Genomic DNA, 13,862 nt, shown 5'->3' with positions numbered 1-13,862 from the left:
CGCTCCTCATTGGGTTCGACACTCTTATTTATCGAAAGTACTACGATACATCCCCTGTACTTGTGGGCCATCACATCTCCGCGCGAGGTCTATAAATACCGCACCCGGGCGGTCATTCTCATTTTTTCACCTCCATCACCATTTCATCTTCTTCCTCGCGCCAGCGCCGCCCGACAGATCTCATCGCCGATGAGGTTCTCCCGGAAAAGCTCCACGCGCCGCCCCTTCAAGGTCCTCCCTCGCCTGAGCTCGCCACGTTTGATCGGGATTTCTTCTCCGCCGCTGATTCGTGGTTGCGTCGGGTGCCACCATCTCATCTTCAAGCCCTCGATCAACACCGACGACACGGGGAACCGCCACGCCATTGCTGGTAAGTTCGCCGGGCTTGAGAGAGAAAGAGGGATGTACGATCCGGTTACTTTAGCTTTTACTGTTACACTTGCAGCCGGAAGTATGTCGGAAAACTCCCCAAAATACATTGTTAGCTCTCCGAGTAGTCCTCCACCCAATCCGCCAGAGCCCATATTCATCGAGCCTTTAGCATTTCTTCCACCGAATATTTCTGACACACGATTAGCTCAACCTTTTCCGTGTCTTCCAACAATCTTCTTGGAAGAATTTCGACTGAAGCAGAACTGCGCGAGGAGTTAGAAGGGCAAGCTCGAATGGCGGAAAAAGTAAAGGAGTCGGAGATGAAAAAGGCTTCCAAGGCTCGGAACCGAGAAGGAGAGAAAGGCCAGTGGTGGCCCTGCGACATCACCGACTTCAAGGTCAAGGCCTTCCAAAAAGAAGTACTCGTTGCTTCGGGCTCGTATAGGTTTACCAAGGACTGCTCAACTCCGGTTCCGGAGACTAATGAGCGGGTCCTCACAAAGACCTGGGTGGAGCGAGGCCTCTCGCTTCCGCCCTCAGAATTCTACTTGGAGGTGCTTAGTACTTATGGGCTGCAGCCACATAACATCTGCCCCAACTCCTATATCCTCCTCTCAAACTTCATCACGTTGTGCGAAGGTCACCTGGAAGTCCGCCCGGATATTCGGCTTCTCCAATTCTTCTATCGCATGAAGAAGGAGACGAAGGATAAGGTCATGGTCAACTGCGGCAGCATGACTTTCGTGCTCCGCCCGAAGAGGGTGTATCCGCCCCTTTCCTCGCACGAATCTGTCTGGTACTGGAATGCCGGATGGTTCGACATAAAAAATGAGACCCTTCCAGGTCGCCACGAGGGACTCCCTGCCTTCGCCAACAACCCTCAGGACGAGCTCGACTCCTGGAGCTACATTCCCAACCTTGCCCAGCATCCGGAGCTGGATAAGATGGCCCGGGGGATTTCAAAATTGGATCATGATGGTATGACCGGAATGGATCTTACCTTGAGCTGGTTTACCCGCCGGATCCAGCCGCTGAAGTTCAACCGGCGGCTCATCTATGAGTACTCTGGCGCGGATGATCTTCTGCGGGTGACCGGACAACTTTCCCACATATTCTCTAAATAAGAGGATCCGGACGCTGGTGAAGGTGACCCGTGGACAGGTTGTTCCGGATATCACCAAGGATATCTACCTGAACAACACTTGCCCTCTGGTAAGTTTAAACTTATGCATTTTTCTATTTGGCCTTGCATTTCTTAACTTCATATATCTAACTTTTCGATACTTCTTTTCCAGCTCAACACTTTGGCGGAGGAAGATTTCAGAGTGATATTCCGCACTCCCGTCGCTGACTCTGGGAAGAAGGAAGAAGCTCCGGAGGAAGAGGGGGAAGAAGAAGAAGAAGAGAAAACTCAGAAATATGCTCCTCGTCCCTCCAAACATCCCCGAGGCAAATCCTCCAGACCCGACGCCGGAACCAGCGCCGAGGGCTCTGCCAAAAAGTCCAAAACTGCTCCGACCTCCGGCGCGCGGCGCCTTGACTCCAAGCGTGCGGAACGCGATCGGATCAAGATGCTCGCGACCACCGGACGGCCTACACTTCCCGGAGCTACGTAAATTATGGCATATGAATCTCTTTCGGTGTCCATCTTGTCCTGAAGGACTGAGGCTGTAACCTTGACTATTTTCTTTGACCTTTCGAGGAGTTCTTTCCGCGTGGCTTCAAGAGCTTCCGGGTCTGCGACCGCATCTGGAGTGATGGGGGTCGTCAGGATCTCCGGGTGCTGAATGTGATCCCCTTCTTCTCCGGTTGCTTCCGCGAGCTCTTCGTTTGTCATCCCTGCGAAAAATTCTAGGCTCCGGTCGTGTAATTGCTTCAGCGTCTCATGGGTATGAGCCCGCGGTGGTGCCTCCGGCTGAGCTGGAGCTGGGATGGCAGCGCCGGTGGGGTCGGTCTTCTGGGAATCGTCATCCTTGTCGTCTTCCCCTCCGGTTATGGTCGCAAAGACCTGCTTTGGCGGAGATGATTCGCCGCTAGCATCTTCTGTGTCCTCCATTGCTTTGCAAAACGCTCGTACGAAGCTATAGTTGAAACGTCATCGGAGAGCAGACTGAGGCTGCCGAAAATTGACTCTTCATTGTCTTCGGCCCCTTGTTGGTGCTCGGAGTTGTTGTTATTGTTATCACTAGCATCCTCTGCTTGCACGGGTCCAACACCTTCCTCTGGAGGAGCGGATCCGAGTTTGTGCGCAAGGAAGTGCACGAAGTGACACCTTTGCTTCTCTAACACCTGGGAGACCCAGACGGATCTGCATTGGTCTTCCATCGTAATTTCCTGCTCAGGGGCGGATTGGGTGGGCTTTGAATTTTCCAGATCTAAGGCGGAATCTTCCTTGGAAAGTTCCTGCATCTCAGATCGGATCTTCGCGGCTGCGTCCTGCTCAACGGCGGTCGAAGCTGCGTTACTTACCAGTGCGTTCCCATCGGAATCGACGGTTTCGCCGATGAAGATGTGTATCCGCCGATCGGGACGATGGACAGCTTGATGGGGTTGGTCCTATCCGGAATCCAGCACTCGTCCTGAGGGACGATCGAAAAGTTGCCGGCATACAAGACACGCCCCACAGCGATAGTGTTGTCGAAGCTTCCCACGGTGGAACCCTCCCGGTTCCGGCCTCTGTTATCACCAGAATTTGACCGAGTCAGAGGTGGGCCGCGATCAAGATGGACTTGAAGATTATATACGGAAGAAATACGTGAATCGGCCTTACATGTAAAGTTTGGGCTAGTTTGCCCGTGTATCTGTACCATAGTAGGATACTTGTCGGTTAGGAGTTAGAGTTTTACCCGTGCACGGTTAGGTGCACACCTGAATTAGAAAGTCCCCCGGACTATAAATATGTATCTAGGGTTTATGGAATAAACAACAACCAACGTTCAACACAAATCAATCTCGGCGCATCGCCAACTCCTTCGTCTCGAGGATTTCTCCTGGTAAGCACCATGCTGCCTAGATCGCATCTTGCGATCTAGGCAAGCACAAGCTTATTACGTTGTTCATGCGTTGCTCGTGCTGAAGCCTTTTGATGGCGAGCAACGTAGTTATCTTAGATGTGTTAGGGTTAGCATTGTTCTTCGTATCATATGCCGTCGTAGTGCAACCCTTATACATCTAGCCGCCCTTACACCTATCTTAGGTGTAGGGGCGGCACCCCGCTTGATCATTGTTTAGTAGATCCGATCCGTTACGGTTGCTCCTTGTTCTTCAAGGATTAGTTTAATATCCGCAATAGTTAGGCCTTACAAAGGGTTGGAGGATCCAGCGGCGTGTAGGGTGTAGTTTGCTAGCCCTAGACAGGATGTTCCGGGGATCAACCTCGTGTTGGTTTTTAGGCCCCGTCTAGGATCGGCTTACGATCACCGTACGCGAGCGCGAGGCCCAATCGTGAGTAGGATGATCCGATTATGCCGTGAAAACCCTAAATCGTCGTAGATCGCTTTAGCTTTATCTTGATCAAGCAGGACCACCATATATTCGTACACCTCGTACGAATCATGGGTGGATCGGCTCTTTGAGCCGATTCACGAGACAACCTCGAGAGCCGATCGAGGCTCGTATTTAACGTTTACGTGTATGCCATGCAGGAAACTAAGCGAGGCATCATCCAACACCTTCCCCGACCAGTGCATAGGTCAGGTGGCACGCCCTTGCGACAAGCATCGGACGTGTGACCGGAAGGCTTTGCGGGCCGTCGCTCCGAGGGACCGGGCCAGCCGCAGCCCCGAGTTGTTCCCGGCTCTACCGTGTTGCCCGTCGCTGCCCGCCGGTGGGTTTCTGACCGCAACACATTCTCGGCACGCCCGGTGGGACAATCTTCGACATCCACCGCATCGCCATCTACATCCGAGATGGCGGAAGGCACTCCGGCCAAGTACGAGGATCCGACCGACGAGCTCAAGAAGAAGCATGACGAGATCAAGGCAGTCCTCGAAGCCGACCTCATCGGCTCTTTCCACGTAACCCACTCCCATGGCATCAGGCGGAAGGGGTTCTCACCTGAAGGCGCGCTCGATGGAGTGGACCTGTCCTCCCCGTCGAAGAACGCACCAGGTCGCCGCGTCGGAGATCAACTTCATGGTGGCTCATTCGCCGCACCACCACTCGAGAGCCTCGGTGAACACTTTGGAGCGTGTCGCTCCGCGCGTGATCCAGAAATCATGAGCCACCAGCATTCTCCGTCGGGACCAGCTCGGGGACTTACCAAGGAGAGATGCCACTCCAGGTCCCGTCCACCGCCGCCGCTCGCGTTGGCAGCACCGTAAGTGCCGAACTCATCGGCATACGTCGTCTACAAGATTGGTGGTGACCCTAGTGACTACCAATTCCTACATGAGGCGCCCAAGGAGATCCCGCACGGATACACGTGCGCATACGTGCCGACCGCAAGCAATCGGGCACTCTCGAACCGAGGCTGCGACGGCAGGGACTTCGGAACAGACAGGAGGAACGTCGGCAAGAGATCTTGAGAAGCGTACGTGGCTAGCTAAGTACGCCACTCCGACAAACCTCCGTAGCTCAGCTCCTGCAGCTTGGCTCGGAACCGGAAAAGCAAGCATGGCTGGCTAAGTATGCCACCCCGGCGAATCTTCGTGGTTCGACACCTTCAGCCATCACCGCGGATCAGATTTGTACAATTCGAAAGACCACTTCGGCATGATGCCGAAAAGGAGGGCAATCGGCTATACCAAGCCGTACCCCAACGAGTACGAATTGATCCCGCTACCACCCAAATATCGGCTCCCGGACTTCACAAAGTTTAGTGGATCGGATGGTTCCAGCTCCATCGAGCATGTGAGACGATATTTGGCACAGCTGGGCACGATCTCAGCATCAGACGAGCTGCGTGTGAGGTTCTTCGCACAGTCCCTCACAGGATCGGCTTTCGGGTGGTACACATCGCTGCCACCGAACTCAATCCGGACTTGGAAGCAGCTGGAAGAGCAGCTCCATGAGCAGTATCACTCAGAGGCTTCCTAGGCTGGCATTGCCGATCTAGCACAAGTACGACGTAAGCGCGGGGAAACAAGGTCGAATACATCCAGCGCTTCAGACCGTGAGGAACCGATGCTATTCGGTTCACGTAAGTGAAAAGAAGCAATCGAGTTGGCGGTGGTGGGTCTCTCATCATCTATCAAGGACGTGGCCTCCCAAGCAGTACTACCCTTCATTGGCGCACATGGTGCGTGTGCCGTCGCATATGAACAGCGCCACCCGCATGTTTATCAGGACAAATTCAAGCGTGCGGTGGTCCTGGTTGAGTGCGTACGAGGATGAAGGTGCTGCGGGAGATCGTGAGGTAGCAGTGGCTGAATGGGCTCGGCGGCAAGCCCCGTGTCCCGTAAGTGGGTTAAGCCACAAGGTCCTCCAAAAGGGTTCGACTTCGACATGACCAAAGCTGAGCAGATTTTCGACCTCTTACTCACGGAGAAGCAGACTAAAGGTACCCGAAGGCCACAAGATCCCCACGGTGCAAGAGCTGAACGGAAAGCCATACTGCAAGTGGCATAACACGTTCACCCACGCCACCAACGACTGCAGGGTGTGGCGTCAGCAGATCCAAATGGCGATAGAAAAAGGGCGGCTAATTTTCAACCAGTATGCCATGAAGGTCGACACACACCCCTTTCCCGCCGTTAATATGGTGGAGTATGCTTACCATGGAGGGTGCCAGCCAGATTTCTCGTGCAATATCAACATGGTGGGACCTGGGCACCACTCTGGTAAGGACGGAGATGAGGGCAGCTGCTCTCATAGCAAAGACACGAGGAAGCCGCTCCACGCGATCGGCTCCGCCACGACGGCAAGCGCTACGTCACGCAGGGAGAAGGGAAGAACATAAGATATCGCCGACCTCTCTCGATCACCTCCTCAACAAGTATGTGAGTCAGCATGACCAACGCCGACGATACAACGACGATGATGAAAAGGATCGTCCGGCTAGGGACGACAGGAGACGTCGTCGGCATGATCGCGACGAGGAGCGATATGAGCGCCACGCCAAGGAAGAGTCAAGGGAGCAAGACGACGAGGATAGGCACTGGGACTGCCCCTTCTTCGCACACCGCTGGGATTCAGGAATGAGCCGATTGCCAACAATCGGCAATTGCCCGTAATGCAAACAAAAGAAGAAGGATGCAGCTAACGTGTCCGTGTTCAAGCCGTCTAGGGCCTCTCCCGCCTCGAAGCAAACGCGCTGAGTCCCCTCGGATGGAAGATCTTGAGGATTTGGAAGACGAGGGAGAAGAAGAAGAAGACAGGTACCACCGGCCAAGGTGGTGCCCTGATGGACTCAGCCGTTCTCAAAAGTGTAGGGTTCAGCGATTGCGCGGCTTGGAGGAAGCCGAAAGGTTATACCTGCACACGCTAAGGAAGGCGCGACCTGATCTGGCCGCAAAGATCCAGCGAACCCTGGATGAAGAGGGTCGACCACGAAAAATGGAGTGGCGCCCCAGACAAAAGAAAGCCGATGATGAGACATCGGCTGGCACAAACATGGTCTTCATCCTTCCAACGGAGTTTGGTGCTCCAGGATTACACGAGGCACCCAATTTCGACGACTGCGAGTACATCAACGTGACACAGGATGGGGCTAGGTTGGTTTTATCCACCGGCCTGACCGTGTAACGAGAGCAACATCGATGGACGAACGTGGCGATGCCGATCCAGGTGATCGGCCCCAAGGATTTATGGAGGGACATTGCAAAAACCTTCATCGAGCAAGCAGCGTGGAGGCCGATTCCAGCAATCGGCCAAAAAATTATCCTCACTATACATTCTACCTAGGTTCAACATTTGATCCAACAGGGAATACCTGAGAGCCGATACCATCAAGTCCCTTGAAAGAATCGGCTCGGGGGGGCACCTAGGTGGATAAAACACGAGGATATGCAAGAGAAGCGTCTTTCAAATGCCCAGCAGCCCAAGATATTTCTTTGATGATGGGTATTGAAGTATGGGGGCCGATACATAAATCGGCCGTAAAAAATTCAAAAAATTTTAAGCACAGCCGATGCGCTGACATCGACTTAAGGAGAGGTATAACTGTTATAAGCAGAGGGTCAATGGAGAAGGAAGTGGGTCACGAAGAGAGACTCTAATGGAAGAACTCCTCAATGGAGTGGTTTGGTGGCTCAGATCCTCTCTTCAAGAGCCTCCAAATTCTTTTTGCGAGTATTCGAGTCCGCAGTATCAGCTGGGGCAAGTTTGAGGGATCATGACCCTGACCAATGCCAAGAGCAGCATGGACGTGCAGATCAGGTTAAGGATGGGTTGCATCAGATCCGCCGAAGGAAAGGAGCCGATCTGACCAGCAAGGCGCAAGAAGTGGACTGAAGAAGCTCGGGGGGCAGCTCGCCCTGAAGATTCTCTGCTCTGAGGAGCCAATTTTGTTGAAATCGGCTGGCTCTGCATTATGACTTGGAAGCCAATGGTGGCACATTTGGCTGACTCACCACTTTTCTCGCCTTAAGTGAGGCTTGGGGGGCAGCTTGCCCTGGAGGACCCTTTGCTATAGGAAGCCGATTTGGTTGAAATCGACTGGCTCTACATCTCAGCTTTTGAGGAATAGGTGCTGCGGGAAAAACGGAGCAGGAGCCTGTCCTGCGAAGTATCAGCTCCGGCCTCCGGATTGATTCAGCAATGGTCCTAGAGCTCTTCCGAAGACAAAGGTGGCCGTTAATAATACGCTCAGTGACTGCGGGTTGGACCTGTTTGGTTGGAAGTTGGGAATTTGAGTTTGAGCAAGGTTCACAGGTTACCATTTGAGGAGATGGCTAAATTGGCCTATCTCGAAATTTATCATAAGAGGTCGATGCGTTGCCATCGGTTCATTGAGCGTTGATCCAACTAACAATCGGCAGAATCAGTACGAAGGGAAATCGGCAAAGTCGAGTTAAGGAAAAGTCTTCTTCATTAATAAGAGAGGATTTTTACAATGAAGAGCCGATTGCTCCGGGACTACTAATCCTACATAACTAATCCTCGCTAGCATCGTCGTCGGCGTCGCCGTCGGCGCTACTGCCGGAGAATTCCTCGCCGCTGCTGCCCCAGCCCGTCGCCCGGAGCTTCCTCTTCCTCGTCATCATCATCATCCTCGCTGTCCGCCCAAGCGCGGAAGCGCTTCGTCGGCGGGTACCCAGCGGAAGAGGAGGAATCCTCCTCCTCCTCCTCTTCTCCTTCCTCGTCATCATCCTCGTCCTCGCTGTCCGCCCACATGCGGGAGCGCTTCTTCGGCGGGAGCCTGGCGGAGGGGGAGGCCGTTGTCTTCTCTACTTCTCCTTCTTTCTCCTCCTTGTCGGGGGAGATGGGGTTTGCCCCGGAATGGAGGTCGTCTTTATTCTTGCTCTTCGGCGAGGATTGGAGGGGCAAGCCTGAGGGGGAAGAGGAAGAGGAAGACATTGCTACAGGGGAAGAGGGTTTTTGGCGCCGGTGGACAGAACGAGCAAGGGGATGGAGTGGCGAACCGTTCGGCACGTATAAATAAAGTGGGTGTAGTGGAGGTTTAATGCCATGACGGTTCTCGAGGACGTTATGCCGAAATTATCAATTCATGCGGAGAAGCCCAGGAGGCGAGGCGAAATGATGGAAGATTCTCGCGGCAGCTTCGCTCCGCCACGACATGACCCGACGGAAGAAAAGCGTAATGATTTTGGAAATGTCATTTCCAAAACCAGGGGGCATGTGTTATCACCAGAATTTGACCGAGTCAGAGGTGGGCCGCGATCAAGATGGACTTGAAGATTATATACGGAAGAAATACGTGAATCGGCCTTACATGCAAAGTTTGGGCTAGTTTGCCCGTGTATCTGTACCATAGTAGGATCCGTGTCGGTTAGGAGTTAGAGTTTTACCCGTGCACGGTTAGGTGCACACCTGAATTAGAAAGTCCCCCGGACTATAAATATGTATCTAGGGTTTATGGAATAAACAACAACCAACGTTCAACACAAATCAATCTCGGCGCATCGCCAACTCCTTCGTCTCGAGGGTTTCTCCTGGTAAGCACCATGCTCCCTAGATCGCATCTTGCGATCTAGGCAGCACAAGCTTATTACGTTGTTCATGCGTTGCTCGTGCTGAAGCATTTTTGATGGCGAGCAACGTAGTTATCTTAGATGTGTTAGGGTTAGCATTGTTCTTCGTATCATATGTCTGTCGTAGTGCAACCCTTATACATCTAGCCGCCCTTACACCTATCTTAGGTGTAGGGGCGGCACCCCGCTTGATCATTGTTTAGTAGATCCGATCCGTTACGGTTGCTCCTTGTTCTTCAAGGATTAGTTTAATATCCGCAATAGTTAGGCCTTACAAAGGGTTGGAGGATCCAGCGGCGTGTAGGGTGTAGTTTGCTAGCCCTAGACAGGATGTTCCGGGATCAACCTCGTGTTGGTTTTTAGGCCCCGTCTAGGATCGGCTTACGATCACCGTACGCGAGCGCGAGGCCCAATCGTGAGTAGGATGATCCGATTATGCGGTGAAAACCCTAAATCGTCGTAGATCGCTTTAGCTTTATCTTGATCAAGCAGGACCACCATATATTCGTACACCTCGTACGAATCATGGGTGGATCGGCTCTTTGAGCCGATTCACAGGACAACCCGAGAGCCGATCGAGGCTCGTATTTAACGTTTACGTGTATGCCATGCAGGAAACTAAGCGAGGCATCGTCCAACACCTTCCCCGACCAGGTATAGGTCAGGTGGCACGCCCTTGCGACAAGCATCGGACGTGTGACCAGAAGGCTTTGCGGGCCGTCGCTCTGAGGGACCGGGGCCAACCGCAGCCCTGAGTTGTTCCCGGCTCTACTGTGTTGCCCGTCGCTGCCCGCCGGTGGGTTTCTGACCGCAACAGCCTCCCAACGCCACTGGCCCCACGGTGGGCGCCAACTGTCGTAGCCTATTCGACGCTACCTCGGAGGAGGGATCATCACGGAGGGTAGAAGAAGTAGGGCCATTGGGCGGAGAGTCCTCGAGACGGTGGTACGCGATTTACCCTGCTTCAGAACACCTGCTCAAGGACATGGCCTACTGCTACTTGTCTGGAATTATCTGGGCGCTTTCACGTTGTTACAATAAGTTGTGGTTGTGCCTCTAGGGCTCCCATGATCCGGCTTATAAAGGCGTCAGGATCTAGGGTTTCTGCGGAGAGTCCTAGCCGGAATACAAGATGCCTAACTACGGAATATACATTGCCGTGCATGTCAAGAATCCACCAAGATCTATCTTGTCACCATGGATCCGGTCTCTTCATGGGCCTTCATGGGTCCAACTCCTGGCATAGGTCGGTAAGGATCCAGCTCCTGTTCCTGGGCTGGACTTCTTCCATCTTTTATCAACAACAACTGGGCCGCCCGGTGGGCCATAAGCCACCACCACCATGGGCCACCCGGACTTGCCGGATCTAGACCATGTCGTTGGCATACCTATGAAGTATACCCACACCAGACGTCGAATGTGAACAACAATAACCAGGAGGGTGGTTTTGGGAGTAAAAAGGAGCAAATGTTGGATTACATGTTTTAGGCTAGGGTTTGGGGAGTTGGGCGATTTGGCTTTCGAGGGAGAACAAGAGGTTCCAAAGGAATGAGTGAAGTGGTTAGCCTTGGGTTGCGCTCATGCATCGAACTACTTTAGCACTCAAACTTTCGAGCAGCATATGATGACATCTTGGAGCCCTACTCGTGAGGTGGAATTCTGAGCGCTAGAAGGTAACCGATTCACAATTTTTTGGGGGACTGGATCAAGGTTACCGGAGGAGTTCTATGGATTTTTAAGCAGAACGCCCTGATCATCGCATCATATGATGGCCTTGTGTTGCCAAACTCTATTGAGCTGAAACGGAGCACTGATTAAAAGTCTCACTGGAAAGAAATTTGCTGGTGTTGATAAGGTGGAGAATGAACTGCCATGCGTTGGAAAAAAATTTCGGGTCGGAGTTCATGTGGATGTGGGGTGTGTGTTCAACCACGGTTTGTCCCGATATCTGGTGGAGGACAACGAGATTTTAACAACAGTTTGATAAATCCAAAAGGTTATGTGGCGCATGTGGTTTTTTGGGCATATCTACACGAAGTGTGGTACTGGGGATCACGATGAATCAAGAGGTGGTTGAAGGCTGATCTCGAGAATCAACGTCATTTTCCTTTAGGTGTTGGAGGACGTCGCTATGACAGGGATGGGAGGAAGAGAGGCTGGTGTCCAAGGCCATGGAAGATGGTACTATGTTGATTGAAGGCTACATCTTGAAAGAAACACCACTAGAGAGCATGAGCTATCTGATACAGGTACTAGTCCGGTTAAAAACGGAGATATTGAGATGTTTGATGGCTGACAAGTTAGCAAAGTGGAGATTGAAGATGGGAGACTTGGATGATCCGCTTCACGCCAGCCAGGTAGTTAACCAGTGGTCCCTTGTACTCCTGGATAACAAGGAGAATATGAACAAGGCAGAGATGAATGCTGACAAGTACAATGGTTGCGATGTTGATAAGAGATGCAAAGGGGAGAGGGGCATTTCATAATCACCATATAATTCATTGGCAGGCTCTTTCTACGGGTGACAGGCTCTTTCTACGGGTGACGCCAGGAGCAATGATCATGATAAGCGGGAACTACCAAGGAATGCGCAAATCCTCGACAATTCGTCTGTTCCTTGGGCTCCAAGTGCGTCGAAGACCGGATTTTCTTGTTTGGGGTACATCTGTGTAAAGTTAAGGCATATCGTTTGTGATTAAGGTTGGAATTTGATGAGATGTTAGTCTCGGAAAGTGACGACAAGGGTGGTGATTTATTTCCTTTTTGGAATAAACATCTGAAGGTTTGTATGGGGAGCCTAGTGGTGATAATAAGCATCTGACTTTGGAGAGGATGAGGTCGTTGCATTATGCGATTGACTTATTGTGGGTCATGCTAGGGGATTTCAACGAGAACCTCTACGAAGCTGAGAAGCGAGGGTGTAATGCCCCCAAGTTGTATGCGTTCGTTTAGAGATGCACTAAGTGATTGTAATATGGAGGATATGGGGTTCACCTGCGATATTTTCACATGTCGATTTTGATCAATACTCAACTAAATGATGGATTTCAAACAATGCATGAGAAAGGGCCCATGAGATTTGTGGCCCGCTTGGTCAGTGAGGAATTGGTAGAAGCGATGATCTAAAAAATGTGGAAGAATGCTAAGTTTTGATCTAAACAACGTGGGGGAATGCTAAGTTTCTTCACACAAATGTACATTTGAGTGAGCATACAAATGAGGTCCACAAGACATTGCACGCTTCGGACAAAGAGGTACTTAAGGTCCCAAGATGAAGGCTTAGAGAGCTTCATAAAGCTAAGCCACAACAAGCCTATCTCGAAGATGGTTGAATGTCAGTTAATTGTTTTCCAGATGGTGGTTAATAAATCCGAATATCAGAAAGCTGAAGAGAGCGATATATCGATGGTCCTAACACAATACTGAAGGAAAAAAATGCACTCTGTACTGGAATCTTTGGAAGTAGTAATTTTCCTGGAACAACCTTCACTACAATGTGCCTAAAATATGGCGGTGTTCCTCCTCTTTGTAATTTTAACGCTATTCCTAACAAAATACATGGAATTGGCATGTCCCAGGTCACTAACAGTGGTGAACACCTGACCAATCTTGAACTTTGGATTACACATGTTTTTTAGCTTGTTAAATCCCTTCCTCTTGTATGTGGTAATGATTTTCTTACTCCGAAAACTCTAACTCTTGCTCATCACCAACATCATTGTATGGATGTCTCTTTACATGAACTTTCCCTTGTCAAGCAGATCATCTTTCACCCAACATCAATATTCTTTGCATAATGTTCATCATCCCCATCTTGCATATCATACTCAGAATCAACAAAGTATGTTTTTGAATCTGATGTCTCTTACTGATTCTTGCAGTCACAACTTCTTCATGCTCAAAATCTTCTTATTAAGCTTGCTCTCCTTCATCAGCTTTCTCTCCTTGCTCCAACCTGAAAATGCCATCATCATATGTTGACAATTCCTCTGGTTCTTCTCCTTGCTTGCCATGAACCTTACATGGACTCAACGCTGGTGGAAGTTGAGGCGAGAGCTTCTGAATATCATCATCAAATCTCTGTTTCTCAACTCGAGAAGTAAGCACCACTTTACCTGGTTGGCACCATTTTGTCTGTTTTGCTCATCTTTGACACTTAAGTGACCAATGTATAACATTTTTTTACCGGGACTACGGCAGGCTTACGCCGGCCTGAACATCACATAAAACGAATACCCAAGGCGCGAACATGATCCATTACAAAGTTTTAGAGGACTGAGAGAAGATGTGGGAGGGGAGAATCAGGGCGATCATAACCATTACACTATGAATTTAGAAGAGAGGAGGAGGAGGGGTTATTACAATGGAAAATCCAAAGGCAAACATCCTAAATACATC

Source organism: Lolium rigidum, chromosome 2 (assembly GCF_022539505.1).
Source record: "Lolium rigidum isolate FL_2022 chromosome 2, APGP_CSIRO_Lrig_0.1, whole genome shotgun sequence".
Classification (NCBI taxonomy): domain Eukaryota; kingdom Viridiplantae; phylum Streptophyta; class Magnoliopsida; order Poales; family Poaceae; genus Lolium; species Lolium rigidum.
Note: the sequence above shows the minus strand (reverse complement) of the source record.